Raw genomic sequence first — 26109 nt, 5'->3', positions numbered from 1 at the left:
TTGGAGCCTAGAGACGAGGGTGTGGTGTGTGTGAGTGTGGGGTGTGTAGTGGAAAGAGATGTAATTACTTTGTATATTACAGAGGAAGAGAAGAAGCCAGGGTGAGTTACTTAGATCGTACTGTTAACACTGGCGTCATCTGACACCGACCAGTGTATAAGTATGAATAGAAAACAGACAGACAACAAAAGAATTTGGAAAATTTTAACTTTCTGTGGCATCCTAGTGCATTCAAATGGATACTTACAAATAGGGCTGCAACTAATGAGTATTTTAATTTGAGTATTTAATCTTATTGGTTATGGTTACGATTATTGTTATGCTTCATTGTAATAAGAATCAAAGATTATCTGACATTCTTTATAATCAATTATTTGTCAGTGAGTCATCTCATGCAACATATAGACAAAATATCAAATACTTTAAGTGCTCAATAACGATACATGCAGCATTGCAAGTTTTTTTTGCATCCTTCAAGAGATCACTCCTGAACTGTGAATAGTGAGCAGTAATAAAAACATTCTTGCATCATAATCATCGTAAGTGTGCTGTAACTCCTTATTTTACTTTTAAAATGAACAGCAGGCATACTGTAGTTTATCATTTACTGACACACTGCTTTCTCCACCCCCCTCTCTTAAACTGTAGTCTGTAGTTGATAGTGTCAAAAATCATAACCAACACACAAATTTGTGCAACAAATGGCCTGCTGACCTCAAGACTTATGTCACCTGCAGATTACACTGAGTTTTACCATGACGGTTGGTTCGGTTTCACCAGTGTGGAAGATTCTTGGCGATCTACAGGGTGATGATAAGGATTCAATGTAGCCGATTATTATTATAGCCGAGCAGATTGCCAATTTGTGCAGTGAGGAGGACACATACGTGCACACATTCAATGTAATGAGAGCTCTGCGGGGGGAGACACTATGACAGGTGTCCTTTATGGTAGCAAGGATGACCCATTATGGGCCTCGCTCACCTAACCCTGCACGTGATGGAGCATGATGGATGCTGCACCTCTAATATGCAGGCAGCTATATTAGTACGCAACATGCAAATAAATCTGCACAAGATAACTTTTGCACACATGCTATGCATTTATGAATGATTTGTGCAGTGGTATATGCATAGCAACGTGCACATTATTACACACAGCAACTGGGGCATGCTTGTGCAGCTTTGTTTGCATAACCCCCCACATACACACCCACAACATACATTTATTTTTCCCGCAAGCCTTCAAATTGATTTAACCATTTGATGCTCTGTGAAGTGTGAACTCTAATGGGCCCTAACTGCTCTTGGCCACACACACACACACACACACACACACACACACACACACACACACACACACAACTGAGTATGAATTAAAGAATAGGAGACCTATTGTATAGCTTTTGGTCAAACTGGCCTCATCAGAGAACAGATCATGTTCATTCTAAATTAAGGCCCAAATATGGACACAGACATAGAGAAATATAAAAAGAGAAGAAAGAAAGAACCAGGGAGTGGACTGACAGCTGAATTTACACACAAGTACACATTAAAGATGGTGCTGCAACAGCCAGAAGTGTTTTAACTGCAATGAACCATACAAAGGCATAGATGTTTCCATCAGTCATCGACGAATTAGACCAGATTCAGAACGCAGTAGACCTGAACAGACCCAAATAAAGAGAGAATACCCACACCGGCAACAGCATGATGTGCAATCAATTAGCAGGAAAAAGAGCAGGAATACAATACTAATGAATATAATAGAGTCATAGAAACAAAAAAAAAAATCAATGATTTATAACCTTAAAAGACTAATTCATAGAAATCATTTGAAGTCCTATTTTCACATCCTGCACCAATAATAAAAAATCCTATAGCCAACTGGGCGATAGATAGACAGAAGATAATCATTTCCTCACCAATTTAATATCTGAGACAAATCATCATCATTCAGTAGCATACGTTTTTTTTACATGTGACTGACTTCCTAAGATATTTTCTCCCACTGTGTGACGTACCGTGTAATCAGAGGTGATAGTACGCTCGAATCCACTCGGATCCATTCAGATATTATAGATATTTTTGACACACAGATCTGAAACTTGTGGCAGTAAAACAAGACCCTACTCATCCAGATTAGACGCAGTACAGTTTAGACTCAATCCAACACAGGTCCTCAGAACCGAGTATACTTGTGAAGACGTCTACTTTGAACTAAATGGCTAATGAAACAGGACGACTGAAAAAAAAATAAACGACTGGCCACAGAGAAACACATATGCAACCATTGCCAGTTAGGAGAGGTGGAAAATGTGAATCTCTTTGTTCTCCTTTGTGAAAACTACAAACAGATAAGAGACTCCTATTTGACAAAAACCATTACTTAGATCTCCAGATTCTCTTAAACTGAAAAGCTGAAGACTTCAAAATAGTACTAAGACTTCATGGGACAATTACTGGACGTTTGTAATTAAGACAAATAAGACAGATTCACACTTCTTTTACTACTGTGATTTCCTCAAGTATTTTCTAATGTGTCTTGTTTTAAAGTTTATTTTCTTATTTGACTACTTTTTACTGTTATCAAATTTCCCTTGTCTCATTATGTTTTGTATTGGATACTACTGACTAATTCACTTACTGTAATGAACTTACAGTACATCTGTATGTGTGTGTGTGTGTGTGAAAGAGAGAGAGATGCAGAGCAAGTATTATCGAATTATTATTGAAGGGGCAGTGTGATGTGATTTTAATCAAATGTGAAAACCACATTAAGTCACAAACCGCCCACAATCTTTGCAAACTTGCATTAGCATGACGAGAGAAGATCATAAAAAACACACATGCCTACATGCGTGGACAAATGCATTCAGACATGTAGCCCACTCTGCCTACCCTTGCTATATTTCAGAGGGAGCAACCTTCTATGAACCGTGTGTTCATTAAAATGAATGGCAGAATGATAGAATGCTGTCTGCAGCATAACAATATAAAATACTTTTTTCCTACATGGTTACTGGTGCCCTTATTCTTGCCTGAGGGTGCACATAGTGCTCCTTCCTATTAATTAGCTTCCATCAATGTGCAGTCACAATCAAACTGAGATTGGAAGGCAGTGTGGCCTCATTTTCTCATTTGACAATGAGTAAAAGATGATTTCTGCTAAGCTTTTTGGGGGACACTGCAGCATGTAGTTGTGTTGCTAAAACACTGCTAGTGTTACAGCTTGCAGTCGGTGAGCTCAAACTGGACATGACTGATGTAGTTAAGGCCGGGGTATGCTTGAAATTGTTCGTTGGGCTTTGGAAAGTGACCTGTGACTTGTTTTTTTTAAAACTAAATTTTATAGGAAAAATGATTAATTGATTAATCAGAAAATGATCAGCAATTACACGATTGCAACCTTTATAATGTTATTAGCATGCAGACTAATTCTCCTAAACTGTAAATACCTGCAGCCTCCCAGATATATTTTATGGTTAACTTAAAACTAGAGAAACTCAGGTTTATACTTTGTGGTTCATGAATCTCTAAAACACAAAAACATTATTTGCATTGAACTTATCTGTAAAACTGAAAACCAATAAACACAATTAAAAAAGAGAAAAAAATTATCAGCTGATTAAAGCTAGGGTAGGTAATGTATTTCAGAAGCATTTTTTGTTATGTTTATTGAAATTCTTTTTACATCCCGACATCAATCAATAAATCAAATGCTCTGGGGGAAAAAAAGAGAAAAATCCGGTATTTGTGGCTGTCGCAGGCCTGTAATAAACCCATCCAATCATTTTATTTGGCCCGAATGAAAATGTGTTTTGGGTGGGATTTCTTCGGTTGGATACTTTTAAAATCTAGCTGTCTCTTGCTAGTTTCTCCAACGTCACCTATCCTAGCTTTAATGAAAATAATTGTTAGTTGCTGAGCTATCTGGGAGAAACAAACATATTCAAATACATGAGATGATTCACTGTTAATGATGGCGGTTTGTCCTCAAAACAGAGAGCATTTCTGTTTAAACATCCACCAAAATATTCTCAAGGCAACAGATGTAAACTTAGCTTTAATTAGTGTTTATGTGCACACATTTCCTCTCTCCTCCAGACTCTTAATGTTTTTCTCTTTCTCACATCCTGTTTGCCTCTCCATCGCTCACTGTGTTCTGCTCTCGCTGTGTCCTACCTGTACACTCATAATGGTCAAGTAGACACAGACGCCGGGCAGGAGGTGGATGTGAGAACTGAGCACAGTCAGAAACCAATTTTTATCATCTTCTCCCGCAGCCCCCCTGACATGGCTCTCATTTCCAAACCGTTTCCAATCTCCACCACACATCCACCCGCGCATGGTACAGGCTCCTTTTAAAATGTAATCTGTTACGGATTACTGAGCACCCGCTCGAGATTTGACCCAGCAATATAATCCTTTGTGTTGATCTAACATAATCTGATTTCTCTCAATTACTTTGTCTCCAAAATACATGGAATATGACGCTAAATGAACAATGTACTCCGGTTATAGACTCATTTGAATAGCACAGTTATCATCTAAATTTATTGCAAACTGTGTACAGTGACGCACAATCAAAAAGATAAAACATGATTATAATCTCCTAGTCAAATGTGTCGCTTTGATCCAATATTTTTTAAATTTTTACACAAACACTAGCATATTAAAGTGACCAATTTAATATACTCAGATTACTGTAATCCTAGTACATGTTTTGTATTATTCATCGTACCTTCACAGACACAGACACACACTCACACCACAGCCACCCACTGTCTCTCCCCTGCAGTGATGTTTTTATCATCCCTCCTGCACACCAGGAGTTGTCTTGAATTCGTTCTCCACTACGGCGCCTCTCTGACAGCCTGATGATCTGAATCGTTGCTCTTTATCTCCCCGGGTTTGAGCTGAATCAAAGGAAGACAGAGCACTTCTAATGTGATCGCGATAACTTTGGAGACCTGTACAAAACTCAAGGACATTTAAGATTTTTTTCCAGATGGATTCAAGGGAGTAAATGTCATTTGGTCTTATCTGAGAAAATCATCATATAAACGAGAGTTTGTATGATGTGCTATATGTGTACCAGACTTTCTAAGGCTGTCAAAAATACAAATACTTGCATCCCACACTGCAACAAGTTTGTATCTCAGGTCATTCCACATTAACTGACTCATGCAGATGTTACTGTGGTAAAACATCAAGCCAGTTTTATATTATCATGAGGCCTGAGGGTAACACAGCATGTGTTTTTACAGATGCTGATGGTGTCACAAATAAGGGTCAAAGCAAAATGGTTTATTTTCAAAGCCTTAAGAAACGTCATCTATTTTTTCATTCACTGTGTATTACATTGGAGAAGAAACTATGTATGCATATATGTTTGCTGTATGCATAAAGCTTGCTGCTGTCGATTTGTACTGATTTTCAACAAAAAAATTCCTGGATTTTTCTTTCACTAAAATGTTATGTTTCCACACATCCCAAAATTACATGTCCTGCTGTTAGAGGACAGTGATCACTGTAAATGGTTTTTTTATAAATCCATTTATCATGGAGATTTTTGAGTTATTGATGTTTTTATCCAATTTTAACCAGTTATAAGCAAAAAGGTAATAATCAAAATAACAAAAAATCTGTAAAGTAACCTTAAGTAAGTACATTTACTTGTACCTGTACCTGAGTACTTCTATGCTACTTGTCTGTCTCAACTATACTACATTTCAGAAGGAACTATTGTACTTTTTACTTTACCATTATTACTAGTATTTACTTTACAGTAAAGTTACTAGTTACTTTACTAATAAAGATTTTACACAAAAAAGTATAGTCAGGCTATGAAATGTGACATGTGGTTATAGGTTAAAGTACCCAGCAAAATATAAACTGAAAATGTAAATAAATATAAATCTATATCAAAGTAATAATATAGTAGTATAAAGTTAAAATTAGCTCCACCTTGATTAGTTACAACATTAAAATGCTACACATTAATGCATCTGTAATAATGATCCAATAATTTAATTTGCAATAATATGACTCATATGCCCAGTTTTTTTTGTTTTTTTTTTACTTTTGATACTGAAGTACATTTTGCTGATAATACTTCTGTACTTTTACTTAATGCTTTTGAATGCAGAACTTTTTACTTGTGATGAAGTATTTTTACATTATGGTATTAGATCTGAATACTTCTTCTACCCCTGTTATATACTACATACACACTATGTTCAAATGTCAATATATGAGAGATTGTCTTGACCAAGTTCAAAGCCGACATCAGGAACAAAACTCGCAGAATATAAAACACTTGGCTGGAGCAGCACTCATTCACCAGCCTGAGGGAGGGAGAGAGGATTATTAGCAGAATATTTATAGCCTTTCCAACACTAGAAATAAAATTTCACACGCACATAAATACACAAACGCATACACACAATGTGACTGCAACGTGTTTCTTGTCGCCAGAGGCAGATCTTTTAGCAGTGACTGTGAATAAGCTGACCTAAATATGACATCAAAGCATGTTTTCAACATTTTTTTATATATCAGTTATATTTTTCCCTTCATATTCTGTAGTGTGGTGCCTTGTAATGAACTGAATTACAGTGGCCTATAAGAAGAACAGAAATTGCGTCAGCAGTCATGAGGCGAATAAATCCTATTGGATACTGAAGCTACAGCTAACATCCAAGAATGACTAATGCACCAGAGCTGTATAGCATCATCATTGTTTGATCGTAATGATATTGATGACCTTCCCAGGTCTAGAATCTATTGATCTGATCTTCAAACCAATTTCAGGCCAGATAGGAGTCTATAACAGTGCCCTCGTAATGCAATTTGGGATGCATGTCCCTCATTTGTCATGGTAACCAGACTTAGATGAGTTAAATATAGAGGCTTCCGGTTTAGCAGAGGAGGGTTTTAAGGTCTATTCTTAGACTTTAGAGCTGCTTTATGCACAGCAGCATGCAAGCTGCCCTCTGTATAAAGCAGATGATGACATTTCAGGAAATATATAATGATATATATTTTTAATGCAAAATACACAGAAATAAATCATGCTGCATCAATCTAAAAAGACAGTTTCAAAATCCAGACTCTAATTATTGATAAATATATAAAATTAGCATGTCAGTCATGCTTAGGAAGCAGCTAGAATCATACCATCAAATGTGATTTGAAAATACTCTGTATGAGGGTTTGTATTAAATATTGCAATTAAGAAAAAGGTTTATGAGAATTACACTCCATTTTGATTCATTTTACACCACAGACTCAGAATCAATGTAAATATGTATTCAAGATACAAGATAGATTTATTGATCATTTTACAACACATGGTTGTATAATAAGATTTTGTTTTGTAGTTCCCTTTCTGCTACTCAAAAAATTATATACAGTAGATTATATAATTTTTTATATATATATATATATATATACATATACATATATATCGATTGAAAGTTAATTAAGTAATTTTTTAAGCAAAAATGGAAAAAATTCACTGGTTGCAGCTTTTCAAATGAGAATATTTTCTGGGTTTCTTGGTCCTCTATGATAGTAAACTGAGAATCTTTGGGTTTTGGACTGTCGGTCAACCAAAACAAGATGGGCTCTGAGAACTTGTAAAACAATTAAGTGATTAATATATAGAATAGGATAGATTAATTGATTAAGAAAATAGTCGTTAGTTGAAGCTCTAAAAATATACTGTGCTGGAGTAAAGCAGCGCTTGCCACATTACGTCATTACCAGCAAGGCCCTTAACCCCAACTGCTCCAGCAGAGCTCCTGTGGCCAGTACTGGACAGCTTCCAGGTGTGAATGTGATCAGGGCCTTCCTGAAAAAGAGAGCACTGCTCTCAGTGAAAGTCCCTCCTGAATAATAAAGGTAAATAAAAATACAAAAAACCCTGCCATGCCATGAATGGATTACCATTCAACTAAGAGAAATCTCCTGTGTTTTTACAGCTGCAGGAAGGTGTGATGCCCAGCAAACAAACAGATTTCTATACAGGATTTCCTATAGAATGAGCTGACACTGATACTAATGACCAATTTGAGTGAAGCTGGTAAGAATGGCAGTATCGACCATCCACACCCAGTGACAGGTGGTGTGGTGAGTAGCTCACCCTTCAACAAGGGAACCCATTTACACACACACTCATACACACACGCAAGCACTGGGGCTCAGGTGTTTCTGGGACTTGCTTACACACTTGCCATGTACCATGTGTCTGGCTGTTTCCCCTGCCAACAGCACACAACACACACACAAGCACAAACGCACACACACATGCAGCCTGGAGGCAGGTTAGGAGTGCACACAAACCCATACGCACGCATGCAAACCTTACACACAGTGACACTATTATCCCTTGGCCTTGGATGCCAAAATGAGTACAGGGAAGCGGTAGGTGTGTGTGTGTGTGTGTGTCTACAGCATGTGTGTGTGGACAGATGATATGCTTAAAACTGACACCACCCACACCCTCTCAGTGACAGCAGGTTTCATCACAAGGCCCAGACCTTTGTGAACTTAGATGGTAGACGTAGATTGGGAACAAAACAATGTGTCATGGTCACCTTTTCACATAAAGCCATAGTACAGCATCTGTGATGGAAAATTATTGTTTCCATGGCGCACGTAATTTATCAACTGTACAATTATAAACAGACAGAATGTGATGTAGCTCTGTCAGTGAATAAATCAGTGAATGCTTCTTGTTTGCGTAAAAAACAAGAATTGTTATGCTAGTCATGATACAACAACAATTGATACAACAGAAACTCATTGCTGGGAATTGAGGTATTTACAATTGTCTTTATGTTTATCTGTGTGTGTTCACACATATTGGTGTTTGCCACTAATATGGAGACAGCTTAGGGATGTAACTTTATATTCGAAATTTGAACTACTTTTAAAACTTGGGGAAAAATCAAAAATCCAATCTGTAATGATTGGTTTGAATTCAAAATTCTCAGTGTAGTAGGTAAACTAGGCTAATGTTGTTCTCTTTGCTAACACAAAATGGAGAGAACTAGTGAGACACGCTAAACAGATAATTATTACACCAAATCATGTGAGAAGTAATGTGAGAAAGCACTTCGGATTAAAGAGCAAAGATGGAGAAATCGTGAATAAAGGTAAGGCTCTAATGAGGCACAGCAAAGGAATGTTATGAATATTTTAGCCTGTCTGGGTTGCCTTCAAATTAATTTGAGCAAATTATATGGTGGATCGTATTTGCTCACCAACTATTGGAGAATCACGCACAGTAGGAGCATGGCTCTAGGATTGTCGGTCCTCCTCTTCGGTCCAGACGGAAATATCTCAACTACTGGATGGATTGCCATGAAATCTGGGACGACATTCATGTCCCCCTCTGGATGAATTGTAATTACTTTGGCGATCCCATAACTTTTCATCTAGCATCATCGTCATCAGGTCAAATTTAAATTTATGTCCAATAGTTTGGTTTAAGACCAGATATCTGCAAAACTAATGATATTTTCTATCAGCCTCAGCTGTATCTTGTGTTTAGTGCTACTTAGCAAATGTTAGCATGTTAACACGCTAAAGTAAGATGTGAACATAGTAAATATTATATGACATGCCTAAGTACAGCCTCAAAGCCACTAGCGTGGATGTAGACTGTTAGTCTTGTTCAAATAATATAGCTGTGTCTTTAAATTATTGTATTTATTTATTTATCTATCTATTTATTTGGGGCACTGTATGTCAGCCAGAATCAGATATAATGCTGTCTGTTGTTAGCTAACGCTTGATATCATATCATCATCAGGGTACATAAAGAAAAAACTACTTCTAATTCTACTGTGTAGCCGCAGAAATATAACAAATGCCACATCAAACTGACTAATAAAATAATTGATTTACAAAATTTTCAACAGCTTATCTTGCAAGGTTCACCCTTAACAAAACTTTTAAACTGTCTGTCAAGCCAACAACATCAATAAAAGGACGACTGTTGCATGAAAGAACAACTTAGGTGAAGCCAGACAGGGGCATTTCCATATCTAGGTTTGTGGACAGATATTATTAAGGCACCTAGATATATTGTATGAGCGTGCGTATGAGTGTGTGTACACAATGGCCTTTGCAGTGGATTAAATAATTTAGTGAATCAAAGCAGCATTACGAGTGTTCCCAGTTTTATTTGATGAAATTGCATTTCATAATCATGGGTGGTGATAGAGTAAATTTAACCTCAAAGCAGACCCCTTTTACCTTGGCATTTCATCTCACAGAGAGAGACAGACGGTTACTTGCTTCACACACATCCATTTCAGTATTACATAAGACAATCTCTACTTTCAGAATGTCAGTCAGGAATTGTGGTGAACAAAGGGCTGAAAGCACAAGTTTGACTCAATTAAATGTCACACCATAAAACTGAATTCCCCTCTAAGTTGTGTCTGAATGAGCGTGATAGGACATTTTTTGTTCTTTCACACGTGTGTCCTGCCAGGATGTGACATGTCTCTTGCATTGTTCGGCTACCAAGGCTGGGTGTTACATTAGCTAAGGCAGTTGCTGTTGCTAGCTAGAGATCTGACGTGGTGGTAATTAGTTTTCCTTGGCACAGTGGAGGCAGGTGGGGAGGCGCTGTCTCCAAGTTGACAATACCAGCTGTCAGAGTGCCAAGCACTTCAGCTTCAACTCTGTCCCTATCCTCTCGGTTTTTACGCATCTCCATTGAGACACTTTCCCCTTTCATTCCCTCCCCCATTATCTTGTCTCTCCCCTTATCCTTGAGACAGATGATAAGGTAATAAACAAATTTCACAACTTCAGATGGGTTACATATTAAGGCATCCTGGTGGGCCAGTGGTCTAATATGCATACCATGTAACTAGGGTATATAGCTAGGGTCCTTTTTTGCAAAATGCAAATGTCTCTTGATGATGACATTTGCAATTTCTACCAAACTGTAGGAGCAATTCAAACTTTGATTTTGTATTTGTATTTCAAAAAACAAAACAAAAACAAAAACAGTAAAGTAGACCAAAAGGGAGAGTTTTCTTTGAAATTATTTGGGATATTTGCGAATTTTAATATGTTTAGATTCGATTCTTGAGTGAACCTTTGGCACTTTAAGGTACATTTTGTCTTACTCAACTTCTACATTTTCTTCATGGCATTTTGTGTATTTTAACATGTTTTATTATATAAAGGCTTCATTTGTATGTTGTGTTGAATGGTGTCCTATCTGTCCTGTTGCATTATGAGGTCACCAAGGCAAGTTCTTAACAACCTTTGTTGTAATGGAAATAAAGTTATCCCGGAAATAAGCAGAGGCAATATTTAGCCAGGATGGTTTATGTCAACAACCCATATCCACAAAGTCAGAGAGTGAGTTAGTGATAATTGTTTTAAAAACAGAATTACTAACAAAAAAGTCAATAGGCAATATGGCTGAAATCAGTACCCCAATGTTATCAAATGTTATTATTATTATTATTAAGAAGAAGACCGTTAAGGACATAGAAACCTTGTCAACAGCAGATGGTAGAAGTTATACGCACTATATATATTATATATATATATATATATATATATATATAAAAAAGTTGGTACAGCTTTCAAATAAGGCATCCATTGTAAAGGGTATATAAGTTGTAACAAATGTTTTTATAATGGTTAATATATTATATAAGCATTAGTAAATTATTTAACTTTTGGGTTGCCTGGTTTGAAAATTAACAAAAGCTTTGGTTTATAACTCATTAGTAAATGATGTATTAACCATTAATAAAATTGTTTGCTGCAACTTATAAACTCTTGTAAACAGTGCCTTATTAGAAAGTGGTACCCATTTCTGTTTTATTGTAAAGATACAAAAACAATAGGTTAAAGGCTCAAGCATATCTCTAACAACACTTAATTCAACATAGTGTATGTATATACTATGAGAGGCAGATACAAGAATGGAGTATCTGTGGGTCGAATATAACGGGCCAGTCTGGGTCAAATTTACAGTGCTGTTCCTTTTATCCCCCTCAGTGTTGTCCCTGCAGATTTGCCCTGCTGTATTTAATCCTTAGAAGACACAAGACAGTTGTGACCTTTGATACAAATCCATAATTCCACACAATCTCACCCAGCATTGGTGATAGTATTTGATAGCAAAAACATAGAGTGGGAGACAGTAAGACAGTGAGATAGATACAGTAGATAAATGGGAATGAAGGGGTGATGGGGGAGAGAAATACAAAAAGGTTGATCTATTTCAGGACTGGTAATCTGTCTAGAACACACAACGTCAGCAACGCCACATGTGTCTTTACATGTCACCATGACACTGTGAAGGAAATAGCAGTGCACTCAGTGGTTGGGATGAGCTAAAAAGGAAAATAGATCGGAGAAATCAATGGATGCAGGAGCTTTTCTTAGCATGGACTCACTTCACAGACCTGCAGCACGCATAATGGGACGGCCTCAAGTGTGTATGTGTGTGTATTTGTATGAGAAAGACAGAGCAGGGACCGATGTAGGTCTAATTCTGTCACACATAGCACAGTTACTGTCCATACGTGGCTATACAGTACCTGTGGAACATGTACAACTAACATGCATTTCTGTACATTGGGGAATTTGGAGTCCACTGACATTAAAGGCAGACATTAAAGAGACATAAGAGATGGGTGGTGGGTAGTCTGAGGTCGATGTGACGAATGAACCATGAACCTTTGATATTCTCACTTCAAGAACATCATCGGTGGGGCCTGGAGAGAACAAATGCTAAGAATAAAATGTGGAGCATCTCCCCTGGTGGATGGTATGTGTAGAAAATAGAGCATTCAAAGGAGTGTGACTTTGACAGGGTTACGATCGCCAGCGCTCGCCAGTCCTCAAAAGCTCTTCTCTCACTGAGATTGATTCTGGATTTAGATAATTAAACTGTTAAACCATAAACTAATGAATTTATATTTTATAAGTATTTGCTACTAACAGAAAACAAAACAGATAAAAATTGATCAGGGTTTTTCCCTGTTCTGCAAAGTTACTGCAGAAAAAGGCAGTAAATAAAGGTTACAGGTCAAGTCCTCTTAATTATTAAGTCAGTGATGACTTAGTGGGTGAGAAGCAAGCATTGGGGAGACGTTTTATAGACTGCAGGCTTCATTGGGTTAAGTAGACTCATCCGTATTGGCTGAGCTCAGAAATGCAAATTTCCGTGCTTGGATTCACAAAAATGAGCAACTATGCCGATAGAGCCCTTAAGCTGCTTTCAAATTTCTGCCAGAAATGCAAGGTACATCAACAATAGATGTTTTGAACGGTGTTTCAGTGCTGAGTTTTTATTTAAGGATTGTAATGCTACATCAGAATTGGATGGCCTTTCCTAACCTTCCTGCTCTGAATGGAAGGAATCAATTCCTTGTTTAGAGAGAAGTTTAAGTGGAAGTATAGCTCATACTAGCTTTAGCAAGATGCTCTCCTTTGTGAAATAAGCAACAAATACACTAGTGTTGAAACGATTAGCCAATATATTCATCTTAAAATGACAAGATGAATGGTTTACGTCATTAAATCAAGCAAAAATATCAAACATTTGATAGTTCCGATTCCCAAATGTCAGGATTTGTTGCGTTTCTCCACTGTATTATTGTAAATTGTAATGTACAACATTTGGGTTTTGGACTGGACATCAGATAAAATCAAGCAATCTGAAGATGTCACTATAGGCTCTGAGAAACTGCAATTGGCAAAACCTGAAATTTTATAGCCTAAACGATTCATAAAAAAAACAAACCAAAAAAAAAAAAGACATTCATCGATAATGAAACAAGACAAAGAGTGTACAGCTAAACTATCGGCTCTATGAGGCTGTACATAAGCACAATTTATTATTTTATATTTTGTTTTATACAATTTGCCTCTCATTCACCCATTCACACACACATTCACACACCAATGGCAGCAAGTTACCATGCAAGTTACGCAAGGTCTGACCATCGGGAGCAATTTGGGGTTCAGTGTCTTGCCCAAGGACACTTCAACAGGTGGACAGGAGGAGCTGGGTATCAAACCAGCAGGTAAATAGGCTACAACACACTTTTGCCATGTTCTGCATTTCATCCCCTCCACCTCTAAATGATATGTTAAGGAGCAGTTGTGCTTTATTAGAAATTTCTTGCAAACACAGTGACTATGCATTTTTTGGACTAAAACCATGACATAAAGCATCTATAGATGTAACAAATTGAATGTTTTATACAATATTTAACAAATCTTCCCTATTAGAACAAAAACAAGTAATACTGAATGCAGACAGTGTTCATCTATTTGTCAGAATCCTCAATCATATTTCACAATAAGGCCTCTATAAAAAGAGAGACATACTGCTTAACACCAAGGACTGATACTGATACCCAAATCTGTTTAAGCTGATCCAATCCTGACTGGCTTTCACTGCGGATGAGTGCAATATGATGAAGTCATTCACTACCCCCCGTTTCTCGGCTGGATCTCTCAAAGTAGTACAAGAAAATTATCTTGCTCATCCAGAACTATAATCCATCCTTTCCAACAATGCTCCTCCTGGACTCGACTGACTGTGTTCCAGAGAACCACGAGCAAATGAAACACCGTGAACTCAATCCAAACCAATCTTCCCAAACAGCCCAGTCGTTAGCCACCCCAGATGTTAATACATGCTGCTCATTTGTATATGGTAATGAGGACGATGATTCAAAAGTGAAATAAGGGGTAAGTGCTTGTTGCTGTCTGAGTATTCATGTCAGTAGTGAGATTTTGTCATCTCGCTCAGAGCTGAAACTATTCTCTTTTGTGTTCTTTAATAAGTGTGCAGCTCCTTCGGGAGGAGAGTCTCCAGACTACACATGCAATCTCAAAAGATTAATGCAATTGTGTAAGCGTGTGTGTTTCTAGCATATTTACTGTATTCGTATCTGCACACAAGATACTGCCTTTAGAGACAAAGCGGGATTTTCCTCAGAGAGGCATTTTGTTTCCCATAGATAACATGGAATATTCAATGAAGCCAACACTGAATCACATGGTAGACAGCATTACATTGATTTGGGAGCTGGCTGATGAACAGAATGCTGGTTTTGTTTTAGCCGCATATAGTTTTATGCCATCAAGCACAATGTCCATTGATTTGTGTGTGAAAGGCCTTCAGCAGCGTTAGATGAGTTTAAAATTACATTCCTAAGAGATGCCAAAAACTTCCTGCGGGAAGAAATATGGCCAAAATGGGCTGATGAGCATAAGGCATTTTGTGCTTTCTGAAAGTACCATATGCCTGAATATGGGACAGTAAATCAAGCTTCAAATTCAAACAATGCTTTATCATGACCCTGGAATTCAGAGAGTGAATGTAAGCCATCTTTCTAATAAAGACAGTACATTATTCCCGACTCTCTGGGAGGCATGCTGCTTCTCTGTCTTGATGAAAAGATGCTACCTTGGCAAATAACAAAGTGAGCTTCTTTTTTAGACTCTGCTGCCGTCACTCATTTAAGTACTGCCTTTTCAATAGAGGTCTTTGTAAAGCTTCAGTCCTAATGCAACACATTCATCCTCCCTTGCTTTGAAGGGAATGCAGTCATTTCTGTGTGTCTGCTGGGTTTTTTTTAATAATCCGTCAAGTTGAATACAGGTGACTATCCCTTATGTGAAGACAAAGCAGTATTGTCTTCTTTCTCTTTCAAGGGCGTTCAGTCAGCTATCATTGGTGAGTTTCAGCAAACACGTCTCGTAAGTATTTTTCAAAGTGTTGTTCTCAATATTAGAAATTCATAAGTGGATACGCTGAAGGACACAACATGTTATACAAACATCCCAGTTTAGAAAAAAAGTCCACTGCTTTGAGTCAACATTTATTGAAAGAGTCAGCTTTTGTGTTGCGTGATCCAATTTTATTGATGCTTTATATTGATACACTGGCATGTTTACTTGCAGATGAAGACAAAGTAAACTGTCCTGACTGACAAACAGGATTGTTATCGCTTAATATGTAGTCATGTAATGTTTGATTTAACTACTGCTGACAAAAATCCACATATGATTTGTTTTAAAATGCACAATATATATGATATATCTAAATACATGTAAAAGTAAATTCTCACTTTTGTCTGTAATGTCAATAATAAAGATGATAAAGATATAGCAAGCCATGAATATATCATGAAATAACAGATTTGGGGATTTAGCCAACAACTTAATTGAAATTGTGTTAGTAGTGGAGAGGAAGGTCACCCACAAGGACTACAATTATTTTAAAATATTTCTTTCTCAGCTAGTTCAAAGTCAGATAAGACGAGCCCTTTTTAAAAAATCATTATTTGTTGAATTGCCTGTGATTATAATGGAAAATGGCTGGGAGTCAATTTGGTGACATCAAAACTCTGACGGCAATGAAAATCACGAATACCAGGCAACAAAATAAAAATAGAAATATTGCATCACAAGAAATTGCTGGAATGGACCGTTCAAATAAGTGTACTGTTTCCATGGTAAAAGCACCTCTCGCTGCTGCGTGGCATTTACTGACAGCTGCACATGCCCGTTATGTGACGAAGTATCATTTAAGAAGCTGTATTTTCTGCCTCTGTCCTACTTTCTAGTACAAATTGATCGGTGATTATATGCTGGCATTATTTTTCTGTCATCAAGCAAACAATCAATCAGACAAGCACACCCATAAGAGCCTCGTATGTCAGTTTGTTGTGCTCACTATGCATTTAGATGTATTGGTGGTTCCATCAATAGCATAGTGCACCATGCTTCCATCTCTAAACAGTCATTTAGACTCTCAGTCCTCAGCTACGGGAGACCCTGCCTCACACAGAGCACTCAGATGAACCATCAGCCCCCTACTGATGACCACATAGTGACTTCAGACTCTGAGGAAGGCCTACAACCAAAACATCAGCCGCTCTATTGTCCCAATAAATACTACCTTTCAGTGCAGGCCTTAACAAAGGGCCAAAGAGAGCATGGTTAAAGATTTTCTTATCACAAAAAACTTGATTTGAGTCAATATAACAAGTCTGTTTTCTTCAATATTGTCATTACAAGAAAATAATTTGTCATATTTATTTGTAATCTCAGCAAAACAAGCTTGTTTGTTGAGAAAAATTAAATGGTAACAAGTTTTACCGAAGGTGTTACTTTACCATTACAGTAATGTGCATCTGTTTTAGCAAGTTACGAGATGAATTGATTTAATTTCTAATGAAGGTTTATTTAAAATTGTGAGCAACAGCCGTTTGCTCATTATTGAAAAGGTAAAAAAAAAGTATTTTGCAGCTGCAAGAAATGAAGATAATGAATGCACTGAGGAGGCCAACATGAACATTTGTGACTCAAAACACACCACAGTACAGTAAATAAAAATGCAGCTGTTTGCTGGCGAGCATCTAGTCAGGCTGTATTAGTTAATAATATCACATATGCATATTAATGTAAATTTGCTCTAAACATAATTAAAATAAAATTGCTTTGTGAGGATTCTGCTGGCTTTGTGTCATTAATGAACTAATGGTACATTTCTAATTAACACTAAGTAGCTACTTGTCAGTTTGGTAGGATGATGTTCTACTTTACTTGAGGGGACACACAAATGGTAAGTAATGGTAGCAAGCTAATCATGATATAAACATATTGTTAGTATCAACTCAGTATAATGCACCACTTGAAGGGACACAAAAATAGTAACCGATGAACATGTAAAAAGGCAACCCTGTCTCCTAGAAATGATGTTTCTATACTACCAATTTGTTCTGCTAATTACATTTAGCAGGAAACATAATAGTAACCTGGATTATGTTCAGTTGCAACATTTTTTTTCCATAATCGCAGAGAGATGGTCGGGTCGGATGGTGGGCATACAAAGCGCAGGACCATGATGCCACAGAGAGCGTCGCATGCTGAGTCATGACTGTGGTTAGTTTTAGGCAACAAAAGCACTTTGGTTAAAGTTAGCAAAAGATTGTGGTTTAGCATAAATGTTAATAAAGTAAACTCGTCCTGTCTCGTGCTTCAAATCACTGTTGACTTTTTTGATATTAAACCAAGAAGATGAACTTTTCGTAACCAAGTACAGCGAGTGCCTAAATATAACCATAAAAAAGTCGAATCATGTTGTTACGATATTGTTTCGCAAAAGTGTATATTGTAGGTAAAACAAGTGAAATATGCTGTCAGTGAGTGAACATTTAGCAGATTTGTTCAGTATCAACATTAGGGCTGCGACTAACTTTTACCATTGATTACTCTGCCAATTAACTAGTCTATGAAATGTTAAAATTACGCGAATGGCATTCACAATTTCTCAGAGGCCAGGGTAATGTCTTCAATTAACTTGTTTTGTCTGACTAACAGTCTAAAACCTTAAGATATTCAATTTACTGTCATATTTGACAAAGAAAGGGAGCAATTCGTCAAATTTAAGACGCTGTAGACAATGAAATTTTTGACATTTTTGCTTGAATGCAACACATTCATCCTTCTTTGCTTTGAAGGGAATGCAGTCATTTCTGTGTGTTTGCTGTTTTTTATTTTGATTATTATATGAAGACAAAGCAGTGTTGACTTCTTTCTCTTTCAAGGGCGTTCAGTCAGCTATCATTGGAAAAAAATGACTATCAAAATAGTTGCAGATTGATTTTTTTGTCAATCGACTCGATTAATCGAATAATTGTTGCAGCTCTACTCAACATTTTGCGACTTGTGTTCATTAAAAGGTTTTCCTCATTACGTGCATAAAAAACGTAATTCGGCATTACGTTTCCCTTAATATTTCCTGTTGCAAATTAGTAGTATATAGAAATAATTTCTAGGAGATATGGCTGAGTGAGGAAGAAAAGATTAGTTACTGTTTACTGTTTTATGATCTAGCAGTCTGTTATAAAAGTAGCTTATTATCTACTGTATTGTACTTGGATCAGGAACTACTTGTTAGAATTTGTATTAAATACAGTAGAAGTTATTTGCTGATTTGTTCCTTTTACCAATCAAATTGTAGTTGACTTCCCTAAGATTGACCTCATGTACTTATATGGTGTTTTACACATCTATCATTACACGTATAATGCCAGTAGTATAGTCATGAATCATTCTGTTAGCACACTACATAAACAACACATTGATTACAACTAAGCCTACATCATGATCTTAAGCTTGTGGGGTGAATTATTTTTAATAGTATTTTTCACTCTCAAGGCTTAATTACAGATGAATAATGCCTGCTATTTAATATGCATCTATTTTTGTCAATTAGCAATAATCAAACACTGAGGTAAGATTATGTGGAGCCAACAGAGCGTAGTGGTGTTTATCTCACTACTGTGATAAGGGAGAAGCATTTCTGCGGAAAATGTCAGTAGTCAAAGAAGAAGCTGGGAAAGAGTCATGGCTGGAATAACACTAGTGGGAAAAGTTTAGCTGGCTTTGCTGGGCGCAGACAGAGAGCTGATCCAGTGTGCAACATCGCCCCTTTGTTGTACCAGAGCTCTCATGTTTATTCATTTTGGCATCATGGCCAAGAGGTCAACAGAGGTGTGTTTACAGAATTTCCCCAATTCCCATAATGGTATGCGGGCAAAAGATACTATCACAATATAAGGAGGCAGCCAAGTTCAAGCCCTAGCTAATTTGCCAGAATTAGCATAAAATTATATAATCTACATTTTTGCAGTGCCTTTAACACACACACACACACACACACACACACACACTTTGCATAACTGAAATGCTTTGTTTAAATGCATTATTTAAACACTCACACGACCTTTGGCTGACCCCAAACATTCAGTCTTTAACAACTGCTGATGTGACCTTTGAGCTTTTAGTTGACAAGGGCAGATCTGAAGCGGCTTCACCTGGCTACACCCCCCACAGCATAGATATAGGACACTGGCCATTGGTTATTTTGGACAAAAGTCACCCTCCCTGCAGCCAACAGTGTCAACCTTCCACCAGACAGTCAGGAAGTGCGAGTTCACTGTGAGGTACTCGCATCCCTTTGATTCTCTTCCTGAACCCTGCAGCATCAAACACCTCACACCTTGCTGCATGGTTAGCTTCACACTCAGTAAATACAGCAGACTTTCAATTTAAAACACATTCAGAACACAGTCAGCACTTTGACACTGATGCATTAGTCCACACATCCCTCTATATACAACATAGGGGCATTGACAGACATATTTGATATCTACACTGACATCAGCCACCCTCTTGCAGCACCATCTTTCTTCAAATGTCATATGTGAAGTGCTCGCGTCCTGGGGACAATGAGGGGTATAGGGTTTCCTGGCAAGACTTAGCAGCACCCAAACTTAGAACTGACTTCCTAAGGATGTTGGTATGTGTGTGTGTGTGTGTGTGTGTGTGTGTTTGTGTTCGTCTGTTGTTAGGTGGGAGATATACACCAAACAGTAAAATTAGCTTCTTGCCAACAGCCTTTGACAGTATGTTCCAGTTATATCCTTCATATGTTGTGGAGGTTAGAATACCAGACCCCTACACACACAGATACTACATTCAATGTTAAGAAATAGTTTTTGTATGGTATGTTGTTGTGAGCAACATATTTATTTTTATGAGTGAATGAGGATCTTTTTAGTTCTGCTGCCAGCAAATTACATTTTAAGTCCAAAAAAATCCTAGGCTATGTTCTTGGTGGTTGTATTCATTCTGGCCTTTAAATGATCCCTTAAGCTTTGTTTATACTCGCGCGAGACAGCGTGGCGCGTGCCTTGGCAGACCATGCACAGAGGCCGTTGTCCATTGCAATATTCTCCGACATGCCAGGGGGCGTACAAACAAAATCATGTGAATAAGCAAGAAATCAACAAGTGTTACCGGAAGAATGTTATTATCAAACATGGCGAGCCCTCATACTTTTCCACACTTTCTTAGAAAATTACTCATCTTTTGCTAGTGTGGTGGTGGCGATCTCTTTCCATGAACTGAGAGTCATTTGGCTGTCCCTGTGGTCTCTCAAAGAAGGATGGTAGAGGTGTTTGTAGGCAAACCTGCTCGGCCAGTCTACCTTTGGCGACCTCGTTGAAATGAAAGTGCACCGTGAGCCTGGGACGTCTAGTTACAAAAATTCAGAGGTGCACGACGAAGCGCAGCGACAGCTTGCGGCCCGATGCAACAGGCGTGATGATTTTTGGCCCGCGAACCCTACCGCCAGGGACACTGCGTCGACCGTAAACCAGGCTTTATTAACACAACTACACTGTAAAAGATGGAGGACAAAATACAGTGTCCTCGTACAAGTCCAGTCAAAGCTACTATGAAACTCAAAGGCTTGGGCAGTGGGTGGGTATCTCTGGGAGCACACTGGACTGCTCTTTCCTGTGGTGTGCCTCAGGGTTCTGTCTTGGGCATTATTATTATTATTTTCTTTGTATATGCTTCCCTTAGGTCATATGGTCAGCAAATTATCGCTGATCACTGTTATGCTGATGATGTCCAGCTGAATGTCTCTTTTAAGCCCGTTGAGACTGACAAACTGACTGTTCTGCACAGTTGTCTGACTGGATGGCTAACAACTTTTTACAGCTCAATGCAGATAAGGCTGAGGTCCTTATTGTTGCTTCAGATAGCTCATGGTTGCTCAGTGTATTGGGTCCCTTTCTACAGCTGTACAGTCTAATCTCAGAAATCTTGGCATTGTCTTTGATCAGGCTATGTACTTTGACCAACATATCAAAGCATTGACCCATACATGTTTTTTCCATTGAAGAAACATTGCTAAACTCAGGGCTGTTGTATCACAACCTGAGCTAGATATAATCATTCACGCTTATATTATCCTGGCTAGACTATTGCAGTTCCCTTTTCACCTGCCTCAGCAAGTCGTCCCTGGACTTCTACAAATGGTCCAGAACGCTGCCGCAAGGCTAATGACCAGGTCCAGCAGGTCGACTCACATCATACCCATCCTGTCGTCTTTACACTGGCTTCCCATCAGGTCCAGGATTCATTTTAAGGTTCTTGTTTTCACATAAAGAGCCCTGCATGGTCAGGCATCTGTGTACATCTCTGACCTGCTTGACTAAAAACAAAAGGTGATCATGCCTTTGAAGTGGAGTGCTCCTACACTGTGGAACGCTCTTCCTATAGACTTATGTTCCGCGGTCTCTGTTGACACCTTTAAAAAGCAGCTGAAGACTCTTTTATTCAAACTGGCCTTTGACTTGCCTCGTGCTATGTAGTGTTTGTAATCTTGTGTGTTTTTAAGGTCTGTTGTTGTTGTAATGTTTTATTGATTCTTTTTACTGATTTTTATGGTGTTGTTGCTTATGATTTATCGTTGTTTCTTTTACTGTTTTTATGGTCTTATTTTTAATTATATTACTCTTGTGAAGCATTTTGTGACCTTGCTCTGAGAAAGGTGCTATACTAAATAAACTTTACTTACTTACTTACTTCAGCAGTCAGAGTTAGCCAAATCAAGTTACAGTCGCTTTGGTAAGAAATTCCCTCTTTTTGTTTCAGTGTTTCCTTTAGAGCAATTACTTAATCAACTAGTTGGGTCGACAGAAAATTAATCTGCAACTATTTTGATAATTGATTCATCGTTCAAGGAATTTTTTGAACAAACATGCTTAAAAAGCTTCTAAAATGTGAATATTTCCTAGTTTTCTTAGTCTTCTAAAATATTAAACTAAATATCTTACGATGGATTTTAGCCTCTTCTTCCTTACCATGTTGTCATGAAGGAGATCACAGCCAGTATGGAACGGAGAACTGATTACAGCAACCAATACCTTTCTCTTAACGAACATATGGCACGTGAGTATTACTACTAAAATCATTAAAAATCCGAACATATCCATTAATTTGGAGAAAATAGAGACTCTTATTTTGGCTTAATCATACCAGCCAGGCTCAATCAATTTCAAACATGCTTACAGAAACAACAGGCTAAACCAACTAATGTAAGCAGTTGCGGCAGAGAAGGAAACATGAATAAAAGATTGACTTCCCACACCACTGTAATGTTCCCAAAGGGTGTTTGTTCACAGACCAACATTTCAAACCTATTATTATTTGAGATCAAAACATTGATTTATGTGGTGATAATAATGACCTCTGGGGGAATTATGGCAGTATGTGGCAAGAGGTTTCACATAATTTTGGAGCTGGCAGTATCAAAGAAGCAGCAAACCTGACTATCTGCTAAATGACAGCAAGGGTTTTTTGGGCAATAAAGGATCACAAAGTATTTGCAGGCCACCTTCATCCTCTCAAATACACTAATTTACTTAAACTTTAAATCACAGATCTATCAGTGTCACTCCCAATTAGAATGACACCAAGAGCATACAACTTGAACTCTGTTCAACTCTAAGGGGTTTCGATTTATGTGTTAATGGTAAAGAAAATGACTGAGGTGATGCTATCTCGTCTCACTGAAGTCCCTGCTGTCTTCGATGGCACTACTTCATGCAGCGCTATCAATCACATCAACCTTTCCTGCAGAATATCTTGGTTGTAATTCAAATAGAGTGTGGAGGATGTATGAGTGGGAGAAACAAAGGACAGCAGGTGTAGCTTGGTTTGTTTGGTCCAGACCAAGGAAAAAAATACTATACGTAGTTACTCTTTTTTTTGTTCTGGTCCGGTTCGTGTTCACACTGACTTTTTACAAACAAACCAAGAGCTGTAAGCAGTCACATTGACTAATAGGTAACCGAGACCATCCTTTTAAGGCAGTCTGGGTCTGGTAGTTTAGTCCGCACCAGAATTCAATTGACAGCTTTCACACCAGCCCAAACGAACCAAACCAAGCAGGAAAATGCCCCAGAATTAGTTTTAACTAAACCAAACAGGTTAGGTGTGAAAGCCATTAGCCCAATTTAAGTAATAGTGGGGCTGCATAATTAATCAAATAATTACTGTGATAATGGTTTACCACTTCCATAATTAATTAAACTTGATTTGGTGAGATATTTACTTTGTGTTTACTGGTTGGTACATCAAACCAAGCACTTCATATTCATAGTCTATTCACAGTCACAAACTAAAATGTCAGAGTGCAATAGAAAGTATTTTGTTCCTAAAAATGAGAAGACCTCTGTACTAAGAAAAATAATCTTTTTTTTTTTTTTTACCATAATAGTACGCTCTGAGTCAGAGATTGTATTTCCTTGTATATGATAATGGAAAATGGAAAATGACTGAAATGTACTACAATTACTGCTGTGGAGTGTGTGTGCATTCCTACTTCTAAAGCAATACAGTAACACAAGTGAGCCAGACTACAGGACAACATTATTGACAACATGAGCATGTGTTTGCAGTTTAATACATTGTCACTTAATTACCTGAAGCCTATAGCAACAGTGCATAATGCATCACACAATAAAGACCACACCCATGATGGGGGAAAACAAATGGAGCCATGCCAAAGTAAAACAGACAAATAGTCAGGCACACTAGCACAGGTCACCACAATACAACATGTTAGCCTTTACACAATCCATCTAATCCTGTGACTGCCACTACTACCACTGACTTTGAATACAAAGAACTGGCAAGTGCAGCAGCTCTGCTCAAACTAAGGCCAAAGTCAGTTGTACCAATTTTATGAACTTGTCCCTAAGGTGAAGTATATAGAGAAGAATTTTTCAAAAATGAATATGTATTTAAAGCTTTTTCCTCTTTAAACTGGTGAGCTTAGAAAACTGTCATTTTAAAACATTACTGCCTGCAAAACACATTTTATGGCTTACTGCAGCCCCGCAGGTAAAGTGGCACTCGTGTGATAAAAGCTACTTTTCAAAGTCATGCGGTATTCCATAAGAAGACATTAAAAACATATCAGCTTAAATATAGCACACTTATAATGACTAAAATTGAAACTCAGTTGCACTCACCTGAGACCTTGTTGCTCTTTATCTCTGCCTCTGTCCTCTTGTCCCTGTCCTGCTACTGGTACCTGCTTTTCTGCACCTAATAGATTCATATTATAATGTATATAAACCAAAAACAGTTGGAGGACTATAACCGTTTTATTTTCTTTATATAATGCATTTCCTGATGAAATGGGTTCCTGGGGAAAGGACATAAACATTATCATGAGGAAACAGCACAAGAGGCAATAATTGTACTGGTTTCCATGAATTAGACTTCTAAGAAAACATATTCTATAAATCATTAAGCATTTACTGTTAAATAGATGTACATCATGGAAAACTACACAACAATTGGCGGGAGAAAAATCATCTGAAAGCCTCACCTGAGAACCTGCAGCTCCACCTGTCTCCACTGCTGCTGGTTCCTGTAAACTGCTAACGTTTAGAAATAAAGTAAGCGAACATTAACCTGTTAACTGTTGAGTAGTTATCCTTCACAGTTACTGCTTACACTTAGGACAAAGGTGCTTTGCTACATCAGTTGGAGTGTTTTTGTTGTGGTTATAAAGGCCTAACATACCTTACATTATGGCAACGTTGGTTGAAAATATCAAAACAAAGGAAGCTAATGCGCACATACTAGCTGACTGGCTAGATGTACGTTAAAGGTAGTTTAAGTTGGTGCGCTTCCAAACTAAATCACCTAGGCTAATGTTTTCAGAGTCAAAAATGGTGTCTACACGCCAAGTTTCCGAACTGACCAATCAATTGATCAATTGAGTGATTGAGTCGGGAGGAGAGTTTGGCAGTTAACCCCTTGTGGAGCTCATAAAATTATATTTAAGAGAAACATAGGCCTACATACAGTATGCATATCGGTAAGGACCATATACAGTCTATGGTGAGGACAGGTTGGGACAGCCACCTAAATCTACTTCATTTGGGCTTGATTTGATATGCAGGCAGACCATTATTTACTATACTCTTATACTGAAGTCCAGTGGTACAAAAAAGCTTAGTAGTCTAGGCCTACTTACTTGTACATACTTGTACTGCACTACATTTGAAAGGGATATATTGTCTTTTTATTCCACTACATTTATTTTATTTTATAGTTAGTAGTTACATTCCAAATTTTACATAAAAATCATATGATCAGTTTATAAAATATGATGCATTATTATAGATTACTCCACCTCGACCAGCTGCAACATTAAAGC

At 37.7% G+C, this 26109-nt stretch overlaps 1 long non-coding RNA gene across 2 annotated transcripts in view; it reads right to left on the bottom strand.

The window, feature by feature from the left end:
- The window catches only part of LOC122871509, a 61517-nt gene extending 35662 nt beyond the window's left edge, over positions 1–25855 (bottom strand). The window contains exons 1-4 of one of the 2 annotated variants that reach the window (XR_006376884.1): positions 25470–25854; positions 25273–25324; positions 24911–24986; positions 3281–4918 (exon numbers count right to left, since the gene is read on the bottom strand). This is a non-coding gene — a long non-coding RNA (uncharacterized LOC122871509). Of the gene's footprint in view, positions 1–3280; positions 4919–24910; positions 24987–25272; positions 25325–25469 lie in introns of those variants that run through there. The other variant, XR_006376883.1, reaches the window with a different exon arrangement.
- Between the last annotated feature and the right edge of the window lie 254 nt (positions 25856–26109).

The sequence above is a fragment of the Siniperca chuatsi genome, linkage group LG23, assembly GCF_020085105.1.
Source record: "Siniperca chuatsi isolate FFG_IHB_CAS linkage group LG23, ASM2008510v1, whole genome shotgun sequence".
Lineage (NCBI taxonomy): Eukaryota > Metazoa > Chordata > Actinopteri > Centrarchiformes > Sinipercidae > Siniperca > Siniperca chuatsi.
Note: the sequence above shows the minus strand (reverse complement) of the source record. Positions and strands in the feature narration are given on the sequence as shown.